The following is a 22,722-nucleotide window of genomic DNA, read 5'->3' on the forward strand; positions in this document are numbered from 1 at the left end:
AATTAACCACATTCCTCAGTTTATGGCATAATACTACCATTGGTTTATACAAAGATGTTATTTAATTTAGTTATTTTTCTTTATTGAAAATTTTATTCACATCTTTACCCCCACTTTCTTCCTCCCATATAGGGAACTATTCCAATGTATTTAATGTAGATTCTTTTATTTGTATGTATTCTTTGGGAGTACATATATTCAAAATTTACTTTTAGTGATACTGTGTTCAGGACCTCATTCAATCTATATCTTTCTTTTTTCAGTGTGTTTTTAATATACTTGTTATATTAAAGGTCTGTGGTCTTCTAACTGCTAAAGTCACCATACTTCATCCATCCACCTTCTCCTCCCCTGTTCCAGGTAATGAGCACCGAGATAGCCTCCAATTCTGTTTTTATAAACTACATGGAAATATCCACCTGTATGTCCCCTTATAGATGTGTGAGAGACTACCTTTGTGATAGATACTCAGGGATGGGCTCTAGATATGTGCCACCTAATTGGACCAAATGACATCAAGATTCACCAGACTGTGCTACAGAATGTGCATCTGTCTACGTGCTCACCAATAAGCATGATATCCCCACCTCTCCACCAACACTTGGCATGACCCAGCTTTCCAATGTCTGCCAAAATTACAGGAGCAAAGTGATGCCTCAGTATGTTTTTCCTTTTTTAAATAGACTTTATTCATATTTACTAATTTACTTAATTCTCACCTGAGGATATATTTTTAAAGGGAGAGAGAAAAACATTGACGTGTGTGAGAGAGAAACATCGATCAGTTACCTCCCGATTGGGGATTGAACCTCCAACCTAGATATGTGCCTCAACTGGGAATTGAACACACACAGTTTATGAAGTGTAGTAGGCTGAATAATGGCCCCAGCCTCACATGTAGCTTAATGAGAAGACACTAAGACTTTCCTACATAAGCTAGGGACTAAACATGAATCAGTAACACAATTTCTGCTCTTAAATAAAATTATTTTGAACCTGTTATTCATTGTAATTAGATAGGAGAAAGCAATTGGAGGACATAATAATTGGAAATGAAGAGTTAAAACTCTGTTTTCAGATGACACAATGTTACATCTGGAAAATTCAAAAGAATTAATTAAAATGACCTCAAACAATAAAATATTTTAATAATGTAGCAGCTTATAAAATTGGCATTAAAAATCAGTAGCCTTCATAATAGAAACAAAAACAATTATAAAATGTAATGAAGGAGAGGATCCCTTTCATGATATTAAAAAAAGAGTGCCAAGGTAAAACTTGATTAGAAGTATCCAAAGCCTGTATGAGGAAAACACATCTGAAAGTTACAAAAGTCAATTTCAACAAATGAAAAAATATGCCTTGCTCTTGGATAGGAAAACTCAACATATTGAATACCTGTTTTTCCTATTTTAGTTTATAAATTTATTAAAGCCCAATAAGAATCTCATTAGATTCCCCCACCCCTGGAGCTAGACAAGTCTATTATAAAATTTATCTGAAAGAACAAATAAACAAGAATAGCTAAAATACCCCAACAAAAAAGAGCAAATGGGTGAGAGAATGCAGTTACCAAACATTATAACAAACTGTTAACCCTTTATAATTAGGACAATTTGATATTGACACATGATTAGACATACAGACTAATGGAACAAACTAGAAAATTAGGAGATAAAATTGCATATGGAAATTTAGTATATAATAAAGACCGCATCTCAAATCAAAAGGGAAAATACATTTTTTTAAAAAAGTATTTTTAATAATAAAGAAAAGACTGTGGTCACAAAAATATTGGCAAAGTTAGGAAAATATAGCATAATGTTTATTAATAGAACTCAACCGACCAAATTATTAAAACATTGTTCCTTGCTTTATAACTGGATAGGTGTCATAGATGATGGTTCCATTGTATTCACTTTAAACTAGAGCATACATTTTTTATCAATGAAATTGAGATGCTGTGTATCCAGTTTGGGGCTGGTAAATATGTTTAACACACACATATGTATATTATAAATTTTACTGATATAAAGAATGTTTAGCAAGCAATTTACAAATAGTAATGAAATTTACAATTGTAAACCCCATATATTTAATTGATTTTCACAGAATGCTTTCCTTGATTTCTTGCCAAACTCTTACCCATAAGCAATCTGTGGTCACAGTTGGTGAGTGTACTTTCACATGAATGTAGGTAGATATTTTTATTTACATTAATGAATAAGGAAGTGAAATGAGAGACACAATGTTCAATTGTGACTTATTTGTCAATGATGTGAGTTCTTTGCTGAATCAGAGTATAGTTTTTAAATTTTGGAAGATTATTTCTTAAATATTTTTGTGCCATTCACAATGTAGCAACTACAGACACAATGCACTTTTAAGATTAATCTACATTGCTAAAATTTTCTCCTTCATTTTCTTAAATCTAGACCATGAGTTGGCAAACTTTCTGTAAGGGCCAGATAGAAAATATTTTCGGTTTTTTGGGCCATGTGGTACCTATTGGAACTATTAAATTATGCCATTATAGCACAAAAGAAGCCATAGACAATATGCAAACAAATAGGTGTGGCCATGTTCCAATACATTTTTAATTATAAAAACTAGTGACAGGCTCAATTTGGCCTACTGGCCATAGTAATTCCTGTTCAACACAGTCAACAAAACAATACATTAAGCCGTAATTTTAGCATTGCCAGCTTCTATGGTGTAAATACTTCCATCATAGCTAATTTTATGCTATTAGTATATTGTTTAATATCAAATTGAGATGTACAACAGCATGCCATTCTATAGTTTTCCATCATATGGATGCTGTAGAAGTAAATAATCTCAAGACCCTTGATGATAGTAAAATACACTGAGTGGCCAGATTATTTTGACCACCTGACGTTTGTAGGCAAATTAGCTATAATTTCATGCTGAAGTTGCTAGAGGGCCAGACCATTATAAATAAGGAAGCAGGTTGTTTACCACGACAGAAGTGATTTTTTTTCTGAAGATATGGGTAAACAACGCGATTTAACAGCCTTTGAACGTGGGATATTTATATAACCTGAGTGGCCAGATTATTACGACCACCTGACGTTTGTAGGCAAATTAGCCGTACACTGCAGCGTATGGGATATGGAAGCCGAAGGCCTGTTCAAACACCTTTGCTTTCTGCAGTTACCAAGATAAAATGTCTCCAATTCGCACAGGAACACAAGGATTGGACAGTCGAGCATTGGAAAAAAGTCATGTGGTCCGATGAATCACGTTTCCAGTTGCATCATGCAGATGGCAGAGTGAGAATTTGGCAGAAACAGCATGAAAGCATGCACCCCACATGCATGAGTACAACCCTTCAAGCTGGTGGGGGCAGTGTTATGGTTTGGGCATGTTTTCCTGGCATGGTTTGGGCCCTTTAATTCATGTGGAACAACGTCTGAATAGCACAACATACCTAAGTATCATTGCTGATCAAGTTCATCCTATCACGTTGATGGCGTATCCCAATGGAGATGGCTTCTTCCAACAAGACAATGCACCATGCCACAGTGCTTGTATTGTGCAGGAGTGGTTTCAAGAACATGAGGGAGACTTTACCTTGCTTAGGTGGCCCCCACAATCACCAGATCTCAATCCAATTGAGCATTTGTGGGATGAAGTGAAAAAAGCCATCAGGCAGCTGGTTCCACAACCATCAAACCTCACAGAACTGGACAGTGCTATTCATCAGGCATGGTGTCAGATTCCTCGCATCACCTTTCAACATCTCATGGAGTCAATGCCAAGAAGAATCGCCGCAGTTTTGAAGGCAAAAGGTGGCCCAACAAAGTACTGATGGGGTGGTCATAATAATCTGGCCACTCACGTTCAAATATATCCCATGTTCAAAGGCTGTTAAATCGCATTGTTTACCCATATCTTCAGAGAAAAATCACTTCTACTGTCGTGGTAAACAACCTGCTTCCCTATTTATAATGGTCTGGCCCTCTAGCAACTTCAGCGCGAAATTATAGCTAATTTACCTACAAATGTCAGGTGGTCATAATAATCTGGCCACTCAGTGTATATTAAAATAATTATAAGGTGATGAGGTTTGTTTTTAACATGATTTATTTCATTGTAAGTTTATGTAATCTATTTGGTTATAATGGCTTTGCTTAGCAGTCAGCTCACAACATTCCTGAAAACTTAACAATCAGCTCTCTTGAACTGGCATGAGCCAGCATCAGCACACCACTGTGTGTAGCCATAAGGGAACAGAGTAAAATTGGATCTATTATTTATAGTATAGGGCAGAATAAATTCCAAATGGGTCAGAGACATAAATGTAAAAATAAAATGAAACCATATATGTACTAGGAAAAAGGTGGATGAATTCCTATATAACCTGGGCATGAGGAAAACTTTCTGAACCATGGCTTAAATCCAGAAACATGAAGGAAAATGAGATTGTATTAATTTCATAAAACAAACTGAGAATTATTGTTTCTTTTTTGCATTTTCTGGAACAACATATATAACATTGGAATTGTGTACTTGAAAATTAGATAGAGTACATTTTATTTAATTAATTAATTAATTTAAACATTTATTGTTGAAAGTATTATATATGTCCCCTTTTTCCTCCCATTGACCCCTCTAGTCCACCGCCATCCCCCCTCCCACCCCCACCCCAGGCTCTTACCACCCCACTATCTTCATCCATGCGTTATGCATACTAGTATATGCATACAAGGTCTTTGGTTGATGACCTCCCACCCCCCACCCTCTCCCACCTTCCTTCCGAGATTCCACATGATAGAGTCCATTTTAAAAGCATCCAGGTCTAGAGATCTTTGGGATGGAGTTTTGTTTGCCTGGAAGCCCCTTCTTACCTGATCTGGCTTTTAGCACTGCTGCTGCTTTATCCACCTGGAACTTGCGGTTCTTGGCCTGGCAAAGAATGGTGTTCCGGTGTATGGTCTTTGCATATGGGTTTAGCTTCAACGTGATTCTCAGGTGTTTTAGTGTATTCCTCTTCAGGATTATGAGAAGAATCTTCTTGCACCGCAATGTATGGAGGACTCTGGATTCCTGGGCTTTTCAAGATTCTGCTAAGGTCTGTATTAAGCATCTTTTGCAAGGGAAGGTTGTAGTTACCCTTGAGAGAGGCAGCTTTATGCCAAGTGTCATAGGTCATCTAACTTGTGGAAAGCACTTTCAGTCCAAATGCAGACATGGCCCACATGTCCACCAGGAGCAAGTTTCAAAATGGTCATTTGACTTACATTAAGCAGAGTAATTCCAGGGATGTTTTTGAAGGCTTTGATGGTACCATTGTCTTCATTATAGATGATGCAAGGTCCCCTGCTCTAGATATGACGACAGTTTCTCTTTTTGCCTCTGCCAGCTCTCATCCGATGAGAGGCATAGACCTTTTTTATATCATTCCAGGCCTTAAGTTTTTAAGAAGCAAAACCACCTCCTGGTTTTCTTATAGCCTTCAACTTTATCTTCAACCACCAAAGGAAATTTAGGAACTTCCTCAGTATGATGACCTTTAGACATGAGCAGTGCTGGTAAGTCCATGGCAGCCAGGACAGAAGGACAGAGTAGACAGTATATTGCTTCTGTGTTGTGTTCCCTCTGGTGCCAGTGGTACCAGGTTTTGCTTGATATAAACATCTGGCCCCCATAGCATGTATTTTCTTTTCTTTTTTTTTTTTTTAAAAATATATTTTATTGATTTTTCACAGAGAGGAAGGGAGAGGGATAGAGAGCTAGAAACATCGATGAGAGAGAAACATAGATCAGCTGCCCCCTGCACACCCCCTACTGGGGATGTGCCCACAACCAAGGTACATGCCCCTGACCGGAATCGAACCTGGGACCCTTGAGTCCACAGGCCGATGCTCCATCCACTGAGCCAAACCAGTCAGGGCCATAGCATGTATTTTCATGCTGGCCAGAACGATGAGTTCCACCACCTCGAACTCTGGGAACTTGAGCCACAGCTCTGCCAGCACCCCAAGACTCAGCACTGATTTCCTGACCTGTCAGTTCCCTGGCAGTATAGAGCTGTCTATTGTTTTTTCGCAAGTTAGAGTAAACAAAATTCACAATATCTGGTCAAATGGGAGCCTGGAACACAGCAGGCAAAGTGACATTTTTGCCAGATGATTCCCCCTTTTCGGAGTACGCTGATATCAGTGGGCGAGCACAAGCCTTGCTCCTCTCACCCCAGTGGCTCCCACAGGAAAAGACTGGAGTTGTAACTACCAATTGCATTTCTTGTGAGTCTATTTTAAATTCCCTTTTTCTTTTTTTACCAGTTTGGCATTTTATGTTTTCCAGGAATTTATCCACTTTATTTACATTTGTTTTTTAAATCTGTAATTATTCCCTTATCTTTATTTTTTTTATCCCTATTTTATTTACTTTTTTGGCTCTTTTTCTTCTTATGAGACTTATCAGGTTTGTCTTGGTAATATTTCAGAAGCAGAGCTTTTAGTCTTACTAATCTCCTTTACTAAAAAAATATTATATTGTTTCTTTTTTTATTATATCATTTTTCTTCATTGGGTTTGCCTTGATGTTCTATTTTATAACTTATTCAGTTGGATGCTAAGCATATTTCTTTTCAACTTTTATTGTTTCCTGATAAGTATATTTAAAGGTATAAATGCTTTTCTAAATACTGCTTTAGTTATGTCCCATACATTTTGTGTTTTCACATTCATTTAATTCTAGATTTTTTCTTTATTTTGATTATAATTTCATTTTTAAACTATGAGTTATTTAGTAACATAGTATTTTTAAAATAAGGGACATTTAAAAATTTCTGTTACTCATGTCTACTATTATTTTATTATGTTTGGAAGATGTAATCTATAAGATATTGTTCCTGAAAACTTTATTGAGACCTCTGTTAGGCCTAAAAATTTGCATAAGTATGTACATACTCCTAAAATATGTATTTGCTATTTGTTCCATGAACTTTTATAACACACATATCAAAAGATATATATTATATATAGCATGCCATTAGAACATTCCTATCTAAGATCTAAACAATATAAGTAATAGTATAAGCCTACTAATTATACATTTTAGATAGCTGGGTGTTAAAAACTGCAAGTATTTCTCTCTGTATGCTGTCAGTTATTGTAACCTATTATTCACTGCATGCATATGTTGTGATGATTATGTCTTAGCCCTTTATTGTTTTGTTTATCTTTTACCTTAAATTCTTTTTTATCAGCTATTTTGATTGGAATTCCAGATTTCTTTCATGGGTGTTTCTTGTTTGTTTGTTTTTGTTTTTGTTTTTTGGTCTTTTACTCTTTCATTTTCAACCTTTTGAATCTTTTGGTTTTAAGAATGTTTCTCAAAAACAACATATTTTATTTCTTAATACTATCAGAGAGTATTTGTTATTTGTGAGTTAACTTCATTTGCGCTTCTTGTAATTACTATTATATTAGGAATGATTTCTCCTACCATATCTCATTTTTTAAAATATATATTTTTATTGATTTCAGAGAGGAAGGGAGAGGGAGAGAGGGAAACATCAATGATGAGAGAAAATAATTGATTGGCTACCTCCTACACGCCCCACACTGGGGATCGAGCCCACAACCAGGGCATGTGACCTGGAATTGAACTGTGACCTTCTGGTTCATAGGTTGACACTCAACCACTGAGCCACTTTGGCTGGGCCATGCCTCATATTTTTAATTCACTACACTTTATTTTCTGCTAGCTCAAAAATTATTCTATTTCTGTTCACATGTGGCTGCCCTTAAGATACTTACCCATGTCTCACACCTGTCAGAATGGCTATCATCAACAGATCAACAAACAACAAGTGTTGGAGAGGATGTGGAGAAAAAGGAACCCTTCTGCACTGCTGGTGGGAATGCAGACTGGTGCAGCCACTGTGGAGAACAGTATGGAGCTACCTCAGAAGACTAAAAATGGAACTCCCATTTGACCCAGTGATCCCACTACTAGGAATATATCCCAAGAAACCAGAAACGCCAATCAGAAAGGATATATGCACCCCTATGTTCATAGCAGCACAATTCACCATAGCTAAGATTTGGAAACAGCCTAAGTGCCCATCAGCAGATGAGTGGATTAGAAAACTGTGGTACATATACACAATGGAATACTATGCTGCGGTAAAAAAAAAGGAACTCTTGCCTTTTGCAACAGCATGGATGGATCTGGAGAGCATTATGCTAAGTGAAATAAGCCAGTCAGAGAAAGATAAATACCACATGATCTCACTCATTTGTGGATTATAGAGAACAACATAGACTGATGAAAAGGGACAGACTCAAAGACTGAGAAACAGCAATCAGGCTATCAATCCCCAGAAGGAAAGTAGGGGAGGGCGGGGGTAAGGGGAAGAGATCAACCGAAGGACTTGTATACATGTATATAAGCCATACCAATGGACATGGACAACAGGGGGATGGGAGCATGAGTGTGTGTGGGGGGGAGGTTGGGGGTTAATGGGGGGGATGAGGACACATTTGTAATACCTTAACTAATAATAATAAAAAAAAAAAATAACAAAGAGAAAAAAAAAAAAAGATACTTACTCATGTTTACTTATTCCTAATAATTCTTAAATTTATCAATATCTGTATATTTCTCCTAACTAGACAAATAATTTAGTGAACACATATGTATGTGTGTCTATATATATGTTATTGTGCACACACACACACACACACACACACACACACACCCTAATGGTTTTGCTTCTCTGATTGAACTCTGACTATTGTACCCAGATAGAGAAAAATAGAAACAATTAATAGGAGATAAGGAAAATTCCAAACCTAGACACATCAGAACAAAATTAAAAAAAATAAAAGATATGGAAAAAATTTAAAAAATTTTCAGAGATAACAAAGAGACCAACAAATACAATAAGATCACGGGATCTGGCTTACGGCCCATCATAACTGAAAATGTACAGGAGAAGGAATTTGGAGAGCCGTAGTTCAGCCAAATTGACACCAGCACAAACTCACTGCTCACTTGCCAGCACTTTTCCTCCCAGCCTCCATAACTCCCAGCTTTCTTTTGTATTTTCTATCTTTTTACACTTTCCTGTTGACTTCCAGGAGTTTTCATCTGATCTTCAAACTCACTGATTTATGCATCAACTTATTCATCTTGCTATATTTCTTATCTGTTGTTTTATTCATTTCAGTTATTACAAATTTCATACTTAGTACTCAAGTGGGTCCTTTTTTTCTTGTTCTTGCTTCATATTGCTGATATCAGCCCTCACTTCTTAATATATTCATCTTCATTATTTTAATTTCTTGTTCCATCTCCTTCCATAATTCTATTTAGATGGTTTACACTGTTGAATTTGTTGCTTTCTTATATAGTAGTTAAACTTACATGGATTTCTAGTTATTTTGTCCCTCAAACTCCTCTTTCCATGTGTATCAGTTACTATACATGGTTACCAATATAGTATGTTGGAAAATGACTATAGCCCAACCTCCAGTTGATGTAGGTGAATTAAAGCCAGGAAAGAGAGCCTCAAAGGCCAAGAACTGATGGTGATTATTCCAATTGGCCAATTCCACAAATAACTTTCCTAGTGTATACAGCCAAAACAATGTTTTGGTCAACAGAGAACACGTGTGCAATGGCGATCCCATTAGATAACATTGGAGCTAAAAAATTCCTATCACCTAGTGATGTCACAGCACAGCACGTTACTCACATGTTCCCGGCAATCTTGGTGTAAACAAAGCTACTGCACTGCCAGTCATATAAAAGTATGGCTTATACAATTATGTACAGTACATAACACTTAACAATAAATGACTATGTTACTGGTTTATTTACTATACTTTTAATTGTTATTTTAGAGTGTAGTCTTTCTACTTATAAACAAAAGGTTCCTGTAAAACAGTATGCTGTGTTATGTTGGCAGAAGCCTCATATATCTCTTGCGCTTCTTGATTGCATCATTTTCTCTTGTGCTTGATTTCATCTTGTGTTTTTTTTGTACAGTAACATGCTGTACAGTTTGTCGTCTAGGAGCAATGGGCTATACCATATGGTAGGTTATACCACCTAGGTTTGTATAAGCGCACTCAGCGAATCACCTAACAATGCATTTCTCAGAATGTATCCCCATTGTTAAGCAGGGTGTATTTACCCTATGACTGTATTTACCATTTTAAACTGTCCAGAAGAGTCTCTCCATGGATTTGTTCCCCTTACTCGGGAGGTTAGGAGTGGGTGAGTTCAGTGGTGAACATCAAAGGGTAGCTGGCTTGTACACATCCACCCTTTTCATCTCTCCTTGTTGTACCCTCCTGCCCCTTGCCTGTTTCCACAGTGATTGGCAGGCTGTTGATTGTTGGGGAGCGGTGAGAGCAGGACATTACATTGTTCTTTTACTTCTCTTCTCACAGTCACCTGTGGCTGCTGATCTCCCAGGCTGAAGGTTTCTCTCCTTTCCCTCCTACTTCCCACCCCTCACTCATCTCTCATATAATAATTCCCGAGTCTTCAGACTCCCCAGGGACTTCTCATAGTGTTTTATTGCATTTTATTTTTTGTTATTAATTCCTCAAATCCAAGTTTTCCTCTAGTTCTCTAGGGTTAATTTTCAAGAAGGAGCCAGTGGCCAATGTAGTTTGTCATCCTGACAGGATGAGAGAATGGTTTACAGAATGAGAATGTGTACCATAGAAAGGGGAGAATTTGAGACAAATGTATAAGTCTCAAGGAGAGAGGCTACAAAGGATACTTTTTTCCCTCATTTATTTTTTTTATTGTAATTAATGTGTGTGCATATATATATATATATGTGTGTCAGACATATAATGAAAACAGCAGTCTTCACCTCTTCCTACTCCAAAATTCTGCTCAACGCAACAATTTTTGACATTAAAAACACTTTCTTCTGGTGTTTACTTCCACATTCTAATATGCTTATATTACTACTAGAGGCCTGATGCATGAAATTCATGCAAGGGGCTCAGCCCTCGCAGCCCCTTGAAGCCTCGGCCAACCCACACAGCCCCAGCTTTATCTGGAAGGTCGTTCAGCTGTTCGGTATAATTAGCATATAGCTCTTTATTATATACTAGAGGCCTGGTGCACAAAATTTGTGCATGGGGGGTGTCCCTCAGCCCAACCTGCACCCTCTATAATCTGGGACCCCTCAGACATCCCTCTCACAATCCAGGACCGCTGGCTCCTAACTGCTCGCCTGCCTGCCTACCGGATAGCCCCTAACCGCCTCTGCCTGCCTGCCTGATCACCCCTAAATGCCTCTGCCTGCCAGCCTGATCGCCACCTAACCACTCCCCTACCAGCGTGATCACCCCCAACTTCTCTCCCCTGCCGGCCTGATCACCCCCTAACTGCTTGCTTCCCCCTGCGCCGGCCTGATGTTGCCCCTAACTGCTTGCTCCCCCACTGGCCTGATCACCCCTAACTGCTTGCTCTCCTGCTGGCCTGATCACCCCTAACCACCTCTGCTTTAGCCCTTGCCACCATGGCTTTGTTTGGAAGGAAGTAGGATGTCTGGTCGACCCGGTTAAATTAGCATATTACCCTTTTATTAGTATAGATCAGCCGTGGGCAAACTACAGCCCGAGGGCCGGATCTGGCCCGTTTGAAATGAATAAAACTAAAAAAAAAAAAGACCGTACCCTTTTATGTAATGATGTTTACTTTGAATTTATATTAGTTCACACAAACACTGTATCCATGCTTTTGTTCCGGCCCTCCGGTCCAGTCTAAGAACCTATTGTGGCCCTCGAGTCAAAAAGTTTGCCCACCCCTGGTATAGATGGTAGGATTTCTTGATTTTTTTTCAATGTTAGATAGTTTCTTTGGCTTCCTAAAGTGGAAGATGAGAACTTACTGCTTGTAACTGCTGTACTCTTCCTTCCAACTCCAACCTGTCAATGTAGTTACATGACAGCTTTGCTATCAGTACCAAGTGTTTGCACCATCATGCCCAGGCAAATGCTATTCACACCTGAGACATGGAGCCTGCTAAGATTATATGTCCTTATTTATAACCTTTTTTATTTTCTCAGGGCTAATACTTGCCTTTCCTCCTGCAATTGTTCACTGCTCTAAGCGCCTATCATAATTCTCTGGATACTTTCTTTTTTTTCTTTTTTTTTTCTGCAGAGCCCCCACCTTCCTGGTACCTGTGACTTGAAGGACCTGCTTGGAAATTCCTGCCAGAAGAGGGTAGAGGCAGCTGCCAGTCTGCTGGGGGCTGCCTGCCCCTTTAGGGATAAACACCAGGAGCTAATGCTGGGAAAGAGGCTTTTTAAAAAGATGCGACACTTGTACTGTTAGCCCCAGCCCTGGTGTGGATTCCTCAGTGTGGAGTAGAATTCCAGGGGAGGTCCCAGGGGCTGGAGGCTCCTGGGCTTATTTCAGAGGAAGGAGGGAGATGGTGGCCACCACTTTAGTTTCTTGTCCCCATCAGCCTGAGCCAGAGCTGGATCAGGGTGCCCCTTGGGAGAACCTCTGTGTTTCTCCAGCAGACTCACACTGAAGCATGGGCTCCAGGTGGACTTAGGGAGCGTGGTGAGGCCCGGGGGCTCCTGGGAAGACTCAGAATTTTGTGACTTCTAGATTGACAGTCTGCAGATAGCCATGTTGGGGCTTCAGAGGGAGCTGCCTCTTTTACAGGTCATCACTAGGCCCTGAGACTCAGCAAGTCTATCTTGCACCCTCACCTGGCACCTCCCAGCCTTGCCACCTGTCTTGCATTCCTTCTCCCCTCCCCATCACTGCCCAGGCACATGCTGGTCCCCTTGCTTGCTCACCCTGCAAGCTACTTCTCCTCCATTCTTTGGTATAAGCACTGCCTCTGCCTTCCCTCATGGGACCCCCAACACTGAGAAAGCATCTCCAGGGTCTCAGTCATCTGGATACGTTCTTTTTTATTTTTAATCTTTATTGTTTTCCCCCCATTAACCTCTTGCAGCCCACTCCCATCCTCCCCCACCAGGCCCCTACCACCCAACTGCCATGTCCATGGGTTATGCATATGTGCATACAAGTTCATTGGTTGATCTCTTCCCACCCACCCTCGCCTCCCCTCCTGCTGAGGTTCAACAGTCTGTTCATATTTCCATGGGTTGATTTTCGATCATCAGTTTACTTGGCTCATTAGATTCACATATGAGTGAGATCATGTGATACTTATCTTTCTCTGACTGGCTTATTTCACTCAGAATAATACTCTCCAGGTCCACTGGATATTTTCAATAAGAGTGAAAGCATCAGTAATGGATCTGATTCTCCCCTTCCCCCGTTCCCAGCCCCTGTGCAAGCCTCATCTTCCTGCTCACACCTAGGGCTGCTTAGACCTTCCCTTCATCATCATCTTGGGAACTTCCTTTGTCTGTCTCCCTGTGTTTGATCCCCTATTATCTAATTTTGTATCTCCTTCTTTCTTGATATATTTCCTGGTTTGGCAAAGAAGCTAGTATGTTTTGGTTGTTTCCTAAGAAAGAGTCCATAAGAGGTAAAAGTTCAAATCTGCATGTAGGGGTCATTTATCATTCAGGCTGCCTCAAATTTTTAAACATCTCCTTCCCATCATTTAAAGTTTCCCACATTATAAATTCTGCATTCTTAACAAAGAACATTTTCCAGTCATTTTTTCAGTTGCTAGATTGCAGACATGTGATTTTTGATTCCACCAGTCAGCTGCATGTGTGCCAGTCAAACCCTGTGTGCAGAGCTGAATTCCTTGGGAAAGAGGTGGGCCTGAGGCTTCCACTTGGCAGGTGCAGATCTGGGTAAGAGAGCACAGCGGGGTGCTGGAGTCCAATGTGTGTCTGAAGCACCTGATGTAGCAATCTCCTGACGATGGCGGAGGCAGAGGCTGGAACTGGCACCTGTGACAGCAGCCTCCCGGCTTATGCCTGAGGCAGCGACTACCTTGGTGGGCAGCTCTGTGCTGTGGTGCTGGGATGTCACTCTCAGAAGCACAGTCTGTTTTCTACCTGCCAGTCTGTGAGCTCTCTACCTCCTAACTGGTCCTTTCAGCTTAAACTGGGATCAGTCTATTTAGGCTGCTATCACAGCATATCACAGACCGGGTGGCATGAAGCCAACAGAAATTTATCTCCCACCATTCTGGAGGCTGGAAATTCGAGACCGGGGTGCCAGCATGCTCAGGTTCTGTGAGGACCCTCTTCCAGATTGCAGACTGCCAACTTCTCACTGTGCCCTCACATGTTGGAAGGGACAAGGGAGCTTTCTTTCTTTTTTCTTGTTCTTTTTAAAAATATATATTTTTATTAATTTCAGGGAGAAAGGAGAGGGAGAGAGAGATAGAAACATCAATGATGAGAATCATTGATCAGCTGCCTCCCTCACACCCTCTGCTGGGAATTGAGCCCACAACCCAGGCATGTGCCCTGACTGGGAATCAAACTATACCTCCTGGTTGTTGCTTAACCACTGAGCCACGCTAGCTGGGCTCTTTTTTCTTTTTAAATACATTTTTATTAATTTCAGAGAGGAAGGGAGAGTGAGAGATAGAAACATCAATGATGAGAGAGAATCATTGATCAGCTGCAACCTAGGCATGTTCCCTGACCAGGAATCGAATTGTGACATCGTGGTTCATAGTTTGATGCTCAACCACTGAGGAACACCTGTCAGGTGAAGGGAGCTTTCTTGAGTCTTCTCTTTTATAAGGGCATTAATCTCATTCATGAGGGCTCCACCCTCATGACCTAACCACCTTTCAAAACCCATACCATCACATTGGGCATTAGGATTTCATATGCATTTATTTTGGGGTTGAGGTGACACAAACATTCAGATCATAGCCACTGACTAGAGAAACTTCTGTATTAGACAAACCTGGCCAACATGCCTTATATGTCTAAAGGTATCTTGATTCTACTGCAAGACATAAGAGTTTGAGAATATAATTCTAATTTGGAAATCATTTTCCTCAAAAATTAGCATTTCTCTTTGTCTTTGGTGTCTGGTGTTGTTGCTGAGAAATCTGAAGCCATTCTTTTTCCTGAGTGTATATGCTGATTTACTTCTATCCAAAGCTTTTTAAAAATCACAAAGTAGCATTTGTTCTTAAATTTTTTATACTTTATATTATTAAATCTACAAATGGTTATATTTTAAAGAGCCAACAGTTCTATCCATTGTCTTATGAAAAATAACTGTTTTCTGATTTTGTCCCCCTCCCACCATTTTCTTATAAGAAGCAACTACGTTCACCACTAGTATATATGAAATAGATAATTAAATGTATTTTTAGTACACATGAAATGGATCCCAAGTAGTGTTTCAAAATTCTCACATTTAGCTGCTATTCATTTTTTTAAAAAATGTATATTTTATTGATTTTTTACAGAGAGGAAGGGAGAGGGATAGAGAGTTAGAAATATCAATGAGAGAGAAACATCGATCAGCTGCCTCCTGCACACCCCCTACTGGGGATGTGCCCGCAACCAAGGTACATGCCCTTGACCGGAATCGAACCTGGGACCCTTCAGTCCGCAGGCCGATGCTCTATCCACTGAGCCAAACCAGTTAGGGCAAGCTGCTATTCATCTTTTCAAGAAAGCATTATACATAAAGTAGAAGACTGCCTTGTACCTAAAATGTGTAGGGGTTAGAGATCCTGTAATAATAGCTGTTGATGAAATTTTCCTCCCCTTTCACTCACTTGATGGTAAGATCTGAGCCTTGATTAGGGTCTGAAAATAGAAGGGGGCTCTATTTCTAAGGGGTGACAAGTAAGAGGTCAGGTGGTTTGGGTCCATGACATTCCTGGTACCAGCATCCAGGATGAGGCTCCTAACATGGGGAAAAGGCCAGGGAATGAATCGAAAGAGCTGCAGTAGGAAGCTAAGGTATTGGAACCCCTCCACAGAACTGGAAGATGCATTATGGCCTGGAGAGGGGTATACTGGCAGAGGCCAGCTCAGCTGATCACTTCAGACACTATTTAAACACCAGCAGAAACAGCAGCATCGGGCAGAGGAAGCCACTCCAGCCTGTCCAGGCTTCAGCTGCAGCTCCATCTGCCTTTGGTGTGCCCACTCATGCTAAATCAACCAGCCTCAGTAACTGCTGTTAATTTCTCCAGCTATAAGGGAGTACATTTGACTCCAAAGTAGCAAAGCAGCGAGATAGGTACAAGCAGAATTCCCTCCTGATATTATTTTTCATCCTGGACTTTCTACATGTATGGAAGGGGCAAGGGAATCCAAGAGGTAAACTGATTTCCTGCTTATATGGACACGAGGGACCCTCCTGGGGCAAAGCTGGCTTTTATTCAAGAAACAATCTGTGAAATAAGACATATCAGTAATACATATTATATTTCACTGATATCATCTCTCTACTTCTCTTGACACTAGCAAATCTGGGGACCTGTTTTTATGGACCAAATACATGTGCCCCATCCCCATATGTTGAAATCCTAACCCCCCAATGTGAAGGCTTTAGGAGGTGGGGCCTTTTGGAGGTGATTAGATCAAGAGGTTAGAACTCCCATGAATGGGATTAGTGCTCTTATAAAAGAGACCTCAGAGAGCTTTTGACCCTTCCACCACGTTAGGACACGGTTAGAAGATGGCCATTTGGCCCTCACTGAGTCTGTCGGCACCTTGATCTTTGACTTCCCAGCCTCCAGAACTATGAGATATAAATGCTTGTTGTTTAAGCCTCCTAGTTTACGATCCTTGTGCTTTAGTATTGTTTTAGCAGTTGAGGATGAGAGGCTGGGGAGGAAGGCGGGCATACTGGGAGGGACTGGACCTAACATGACTTTCTTTATCCAAAGCTCCACCTCAAGTTGCCCCATCAAACCAATGCAGTTCCTACAACTTACAAAGATCAAATTTTGTCCAATTTGCATATTTCTTCTGTGGAGAATTGGACTTTTTATCAAAGGTAAAAAATAAAAAAGTCTAACCGCTTAAAGCAGAACATACGGAGCTCTGATCTTAGTTTCTCTGAACAATAGACACACACACACACACACACACACACACACACACACACACGTCAAATCATAAAACCAAAGCCCCGAACAAAGAGAGACACTTGTTGCATATTTAGATTAGATTCATACACCAGGGTGAATAACACACTTTATTTTATTTTTTAAATCCTTACCCAATGATATGTTTTTCATTGATTTCAGAGAAAGAGGAAGGGGGGGAGGTAGGAGGGGGAAGAGAAAAACATTGATGTGAGAGAGAAACATTGATCAGGAAGCCACTCTAGCCTGTCCAGGCTTCAGCTGAAGCTTCATCTGCCTTCAGTGTGCCCACTTGTGCAATCCAACTGGGAATCAAACTTGCAACCTTTCAGTGCACAGGTGACATTCCAACCCACTGAGCCACACAGGCCAGGGCTAGCACACTTTCAACAAACAATGATGAGCCTGATAGGAAACATGGAACAGTATTGGCCACTAAAGCTTTTCTGGAAATGAAAAGAGGCAAATAGCCTAAACCAGACCCTACATCTGTGACTCTACTAAATTGCCTGTTTGTTCCATCACAGCTGATTTCGAGGTCCTGGAAATCAGTTCCCTGGCTTAATCCAAGGTGAATTGGACCCACGGAATCTTTCAGTCACAGTCAATTCTGCCATGGTGATAGTCACAGGCTTTGTGTCAGCTGCCTTGATTCCTTGGGTGATGTGGGGCTGTAGCTATGGCTGTGACTAATGAAAGACACTTGTTCTTTGTAATTAGGGAGAAAGGACACTGGGGAACAGTTATATATATATTAAATGGAAGGAAATGAACAAACAGATTTCAATAAGATAAGGGCGATTATTTAATTTTGATAGTAGTGTTTATAACTGAGTAAAATCAAATATGAGAGGTTCTAGTCAAGCATTTTTTTTCCAGAAAAAGTAAATCTTTAAAGTAAGCAAAAGTAATCAGAATATATCAACTCAAGAGAGAACAAGATATGGCACTTGGAAAGGAAAGGTAATAACGGCAACAATAATGCTCGGGCTCTGTTATTTTTTGAGGCTGGTTCAATAAAATATAAGGTAACATTAACAATTTCTTGGGAAAAAACCAATCAACTGCTCTTCTCTTTTTATTTATGGCTCTCTGTTCCACATGAATTATTCACGGCTGTGGTTAGTCCCTTGTAGTCAGTGCATCCCCAAAGAACCTGGGGATGCTAAAAGTACAATTTGTAATGTTTTATTTAAGCACAAATGTTAATTAAAGCTTTATTTATAAACAGTCATATTCTTTTTTAATCTAAATACTTCCTCAATTTCAGCTATTGATTCTACTCCATTCAAATCTAGGATTCTTCATATTTTGTAGTCTGGTTATTATGCCATCTTTTTTCAATTCAAAATACCCTATTCACAGAGTGATTTGTTTCACATTGCTTGCTAACCTGTTATCTTTCAATCCTCGGAGGGAGGCTATGTGACGTGTTACACTGAGAGCAAAATCAAGCTTGAGGCAGTGCTTTCTAGGTGTTTCTCTTTACTCAAGCTGGGTATCAGAACCCTAACGTAATGTTCAGCTTGGGTCTATTTGGTCCCAGATATCTGTATGATATAACTTTAACGGAGGGCTTTATAAATATGATATAATAAAATATTTTTTGAGAATAATCAAAACCAAGCCCTGGAATTAAAAATAATGCCCAGCCTTAGCATTAATACAGACAACAGCCCAGCCAGTGTGGCTCAGTGGTTGAGCGTCAGCCTAGGAAACAGGAGGTCATGGTTTGATTCTCAGTCAGGGCACTTGCCTGGGTTTCAGGCTCAGTCCCCAGTGTAGGGTGTGCAGGGGGCAGCTGATCAATGATTCTTTCTCATTATTGATGGTTCTATCTCTCTCTCCCTTTCCCTTCCTCTCTGAAATCAATAAAAATATATTTTAAAAATATATGGACAACAAACTATAAGCTATCGTAAAGTGGAATTTGATCTCATTTTCCAGTTCTTCGTCCACTGCACAAGTGGCTCGGAGTATTTTCTGTTGGGATACCTATTCTCCTGGGTTTCCCTTTTCCTCATCAATAGTTATACTCTTCAATGTCCCAGGCTCTCAATGCTGGGAGGGGCCATGCTGCTATTTTTAGACTGTCCTCCGGTTTTTCATACCTCAGGGTTAAAGCTTGCTTCAATTGTTTCTATAGACTTGCTTGAGTGTGGAATGTTCTGGAAAATACTGTTGTCCTACTTGTGTGCTGGGGAGCAACTCTTCAGTGCCAGTCCCTCCATTCCCTCCTCATCTGAGCACTGTCCTGCACCCACCTTCTCTTTTCTAGCTGTGGCGTAGGCCTCTTGCTGTTGTCTTGAGTAGTGTGGAGGGCTCTGAATGAGTGTCTCCCTCATGGAGGCCAGGTGAAGTAGAGTCCTCCATTAAATAGCACCAAGATATTTCCTACTCAATGCCGATGAACAGCCCCCAAGCAACAGTGGCTTAAGAGATGTGTGCTTCCCATCCACAGTGCATGCAAGGACACCACTTAGACACAAGGGCATGTGTTGCAGGAGTTAGGAAGAAACGCTTATCCCCCCATAACCTGCCAACCTCTCTCCTCCCTCTCTCTTTCCTTCCCATCCTCTCTTCCTCCCTTCCTCTCTTATTCCTTCTAATTACTTTCTAAAGAAGTTTGACTTTGACATCGCCCTGAATGAGGACCTGCGCTCCTGGGCAGACACTGTGGATCAAATCACCCTGCGAAAGTGGGAGGCGACTGGTGCTTCGGGGACACTACAGGAACTACCTGGAGGGCACGTGCCTGCAGTGGCTCCTCAGATAACTAGTAAAAAGGAGGAAGATGCTGTCGTGCGGAGACCCTCCAAAGACATATATGACGCACCATCCCATCTCTGACCTCAAGGTCACCCTGAGGTGCTGGCCCTGGGCTCCCACCCTGCAGCATGACAGGGAGGACTAGACACAGGACACGGAGCTTGTGGAGACCAGGCCTGCAGAGGCTGGGACCTTCCAGACGTGGATGGCAGTGGTGGTGCCTTCTGGAGAGGAGCAGAGATACATATGCCATGTGCAGCATGAGGGGCTGCCCGAGCCCCTGACCCAGAGAAGGGAGCTACCTCCTCAGACCACCTTCCCCACTATAGGCATCTTGGCTGTGCTCATCCTCCTTGGAGCTGTGGTCAATGGAGCTGTGGCGGCTGGAGCTATGATGTGCAGGACGAAGCGCTCAGGTGGAGAAGAAGGGTGCTAAACTCAGGCTGCCGGCAGTGATGTGCCCAGGGCTCTGATGTATTTCTCAGGGCTTCTCCAGCCTGAGGCAGCTGCCTTGTGGGGGCTGAGTGATGCAAGATTTGTTCACGCTCCCACTTTGTGACTCAAGATGATTTAGAATGAAAACAGCAATCATTATAAGAACAAAAAGAAAAACAAGTATTATCTATTGTGTGGTTACTACATGTCAAGCAACGTACATTATATCATTAATCCAGTAATTTTCAACTGTTAACATGCACACAAAATCACCTGGGGGGGTCTCAGGAAAACGGAGATTCTGATTCCGTTGGTCTGAGATGGGACTCAAGAGCCCACCTTTCTAACAAGCTTCCACATGGCATCGGCACTGCTGGTCCAGGACTCCCACTTTGTATAACTTGGGTTTAACCCAGACAGCGACCCCACCTGATGGGTATCATTTATTGTCCATGCTTCACATTTAATAAACTGAAGCTGTGAGGATAAATAAGTTTCCCAAGGTCACAGAACCAGAAGCAGTAGTACTGGGGCTTGGTCTGATTGTCTCATTCCAGAGCCTGCCTCCTTAACCACCACGCTTGACTTCATTCATGTGTAGGTAGCAGTGGTGTCTATGCCATTTGGCTTCTCCTATTAAAACAGCAGAACATAGAACAAACACCATATGTTCCCCGAAGTTCTTAAGTCACATCTCTAGTTAAAGCAGAGACACCTGTGGACTGTTTTATATATTTTTTTATTGTATATCACACCCCTGGTCCTTTCTGCCAGAATGACCCATCCATGCCTGTGGCTTCTCTTACCATGAAAGAAAGTATTAAATTCCAGCTGGTGTTAAACCTAATGCTCAGGCACTCCTGAGCCCTAAAACTCACCCACACTCCTTTAAATCCCGACCTTATTTGGTTTGAACCCACTGCACCAAGTTTACAATTCTTAGTGCAAGTGAGTTCAAGAATTTGGACTCTGGTTCTCTCTTACTTTTTTTTTGTGTCTTAGTCCATGTGACAGATTCAGAGATGCATCACCCAGACCTTCTTTGAAGAAAGAGCTTGTTACTCAGGCTGGAGGAGTAGAGTTAGCTGACACTTCTAGTTCTTAACTCCTTCAGGTCTGCTTCCACTTTGGAGCCCAGGCCACGCTCTTCTCTGGCCCTCAGCCTGACCCTTTCCACTGATGCTGACCCCTCGACAGGCACTTTGTTCAGAGCTCCTCTTTGGGCTGCCAGAGACTTTTTAGGTCGGCATCATGGTTTGATGACTCCCCATACCCAATCTTACTTTCTTCTTTCTTTTCACAAATGTTACTCCCTCGTATAGTAAACCTTTTACATTCCTAATGACATCTCAGTATCTGCTCCCCAGAGGTCTCAAGCAACACCTACTGCTACTCAACTGAGAGCTTCTACTCAGCTAAATCCAAGTTACTGATCCCTCACCTGGTGCCTGGCTAGAACTGGCCTGGTGCTCACTAAACAGCTATGACCAGGCAGGTGCTTAATTATATATGGTCGCTCCATAAACAGGTGCATGTTGAGTAACCATTGTGTATTCATATCTTTATAAGCATAATCACACCTTCAAAATGTCTGAAATAAAGAAGAAATGTGACAAATTTATATACCATGCTTCCCTTTAGCCTTTGGGCCCATGGTAAATTGTTTGTTAGAGTTTAAACTTTAGCTAGCAATTACATACTACATCATAGGATCATTTGGGTGCTGCCTACAAAATTATGGTTTTGTAACATAGTGAGGAAAAACAAATGTCACCAAAATAAGAAGTGACTAGCCATGTCTATAGTGAAAAAATACAGTGACCATGAGTCAGCAACATTGAACTGGCATCCAAAAAGTAAATCATATACTGGATACAAAAAAATAAACACAGGGTAAAAGACTCTGAGGGTTGTTTTGTTTGTTTGTTTGTTTCTTGTTAGTTTATGAATACTACACAGAATTCTGGGTCTTGGTTATAATTTCAAGTAGGGTGACAGGCAGTTGTCAATATGATTTAATGTAATGGGCTCAAAGAGAGTCCCCCCTTCCCTGGCCAAATTCACATATTCCTATGTCGAAGGGTTTGGCGTTTTGAAGAGGGGCAGGAGAGAGAGGGAATGATAATTTCTGAGCATGGCCATTCCCCAGAAGTGCAGGCCTATGTCCACCTGTGGCTGTCAGTGGGGAGGAGATGAAAAGGAGGTCTGGGTACCTTTCAGTCTCTAGAGAGGGAGAAATGACAGAGATGGAGTCAGTGTCAGGAAAGAAGTAAAAGACAAATGAGTTTTAATTACAGCAGACTTTAGTAGCATAAGAAAGTTAAAACCTGTAGAGAGACTAGAAGTAAATTATAAAGTGGAGAGCTGGGCAAATCTATGATATGAGCAGAAAGTTTTGAAAAATGCATTAGTAGGTCAGTAAAGGGAAGTAAACTACTAAAGAAATCATGAGTTATTCTTTAGAAAATGGGCTTTGCTTGATGTAGAAA

General features: G+C 40.8%; 2 pseudogenes; one reads left to right on the forward strand and one right to left on the reverse strand.

The window, feature by feature from the left end:
* Window positions 1–4,806: 4,806 nt before the first annotated feature.
* LOC118656531 lies at window positions 4,807–6,264 on the reverse strand (annotated as a pseudogene).
* A 12,699-nt stretch (window positions 6,265–18,963) lies between these two features.
* Window positions 18,964–22,075, forward strand: LOC118656367 (annotated as a pseudogene).
* The last annotated feature ends 647 nt before the right edge of the window (window positions 22,076–22,722 follow it).

This window comes from Myotis myotis, unplaced genomic scaffold (assembly GCF_014108235.1).
Source record: "Myotis myotis isolate mMyoMyo1 unplaced genomic scaffold, mMyoMyo1.p scaffold_m19_p_5, whole genome shotgun sequence".
Lineage (NCBI taxonomy): Eukaryota > Metazoa > Chordata > Mammalia > Chiroptera > Vespertilionidae > Myotis > Myotis myotis.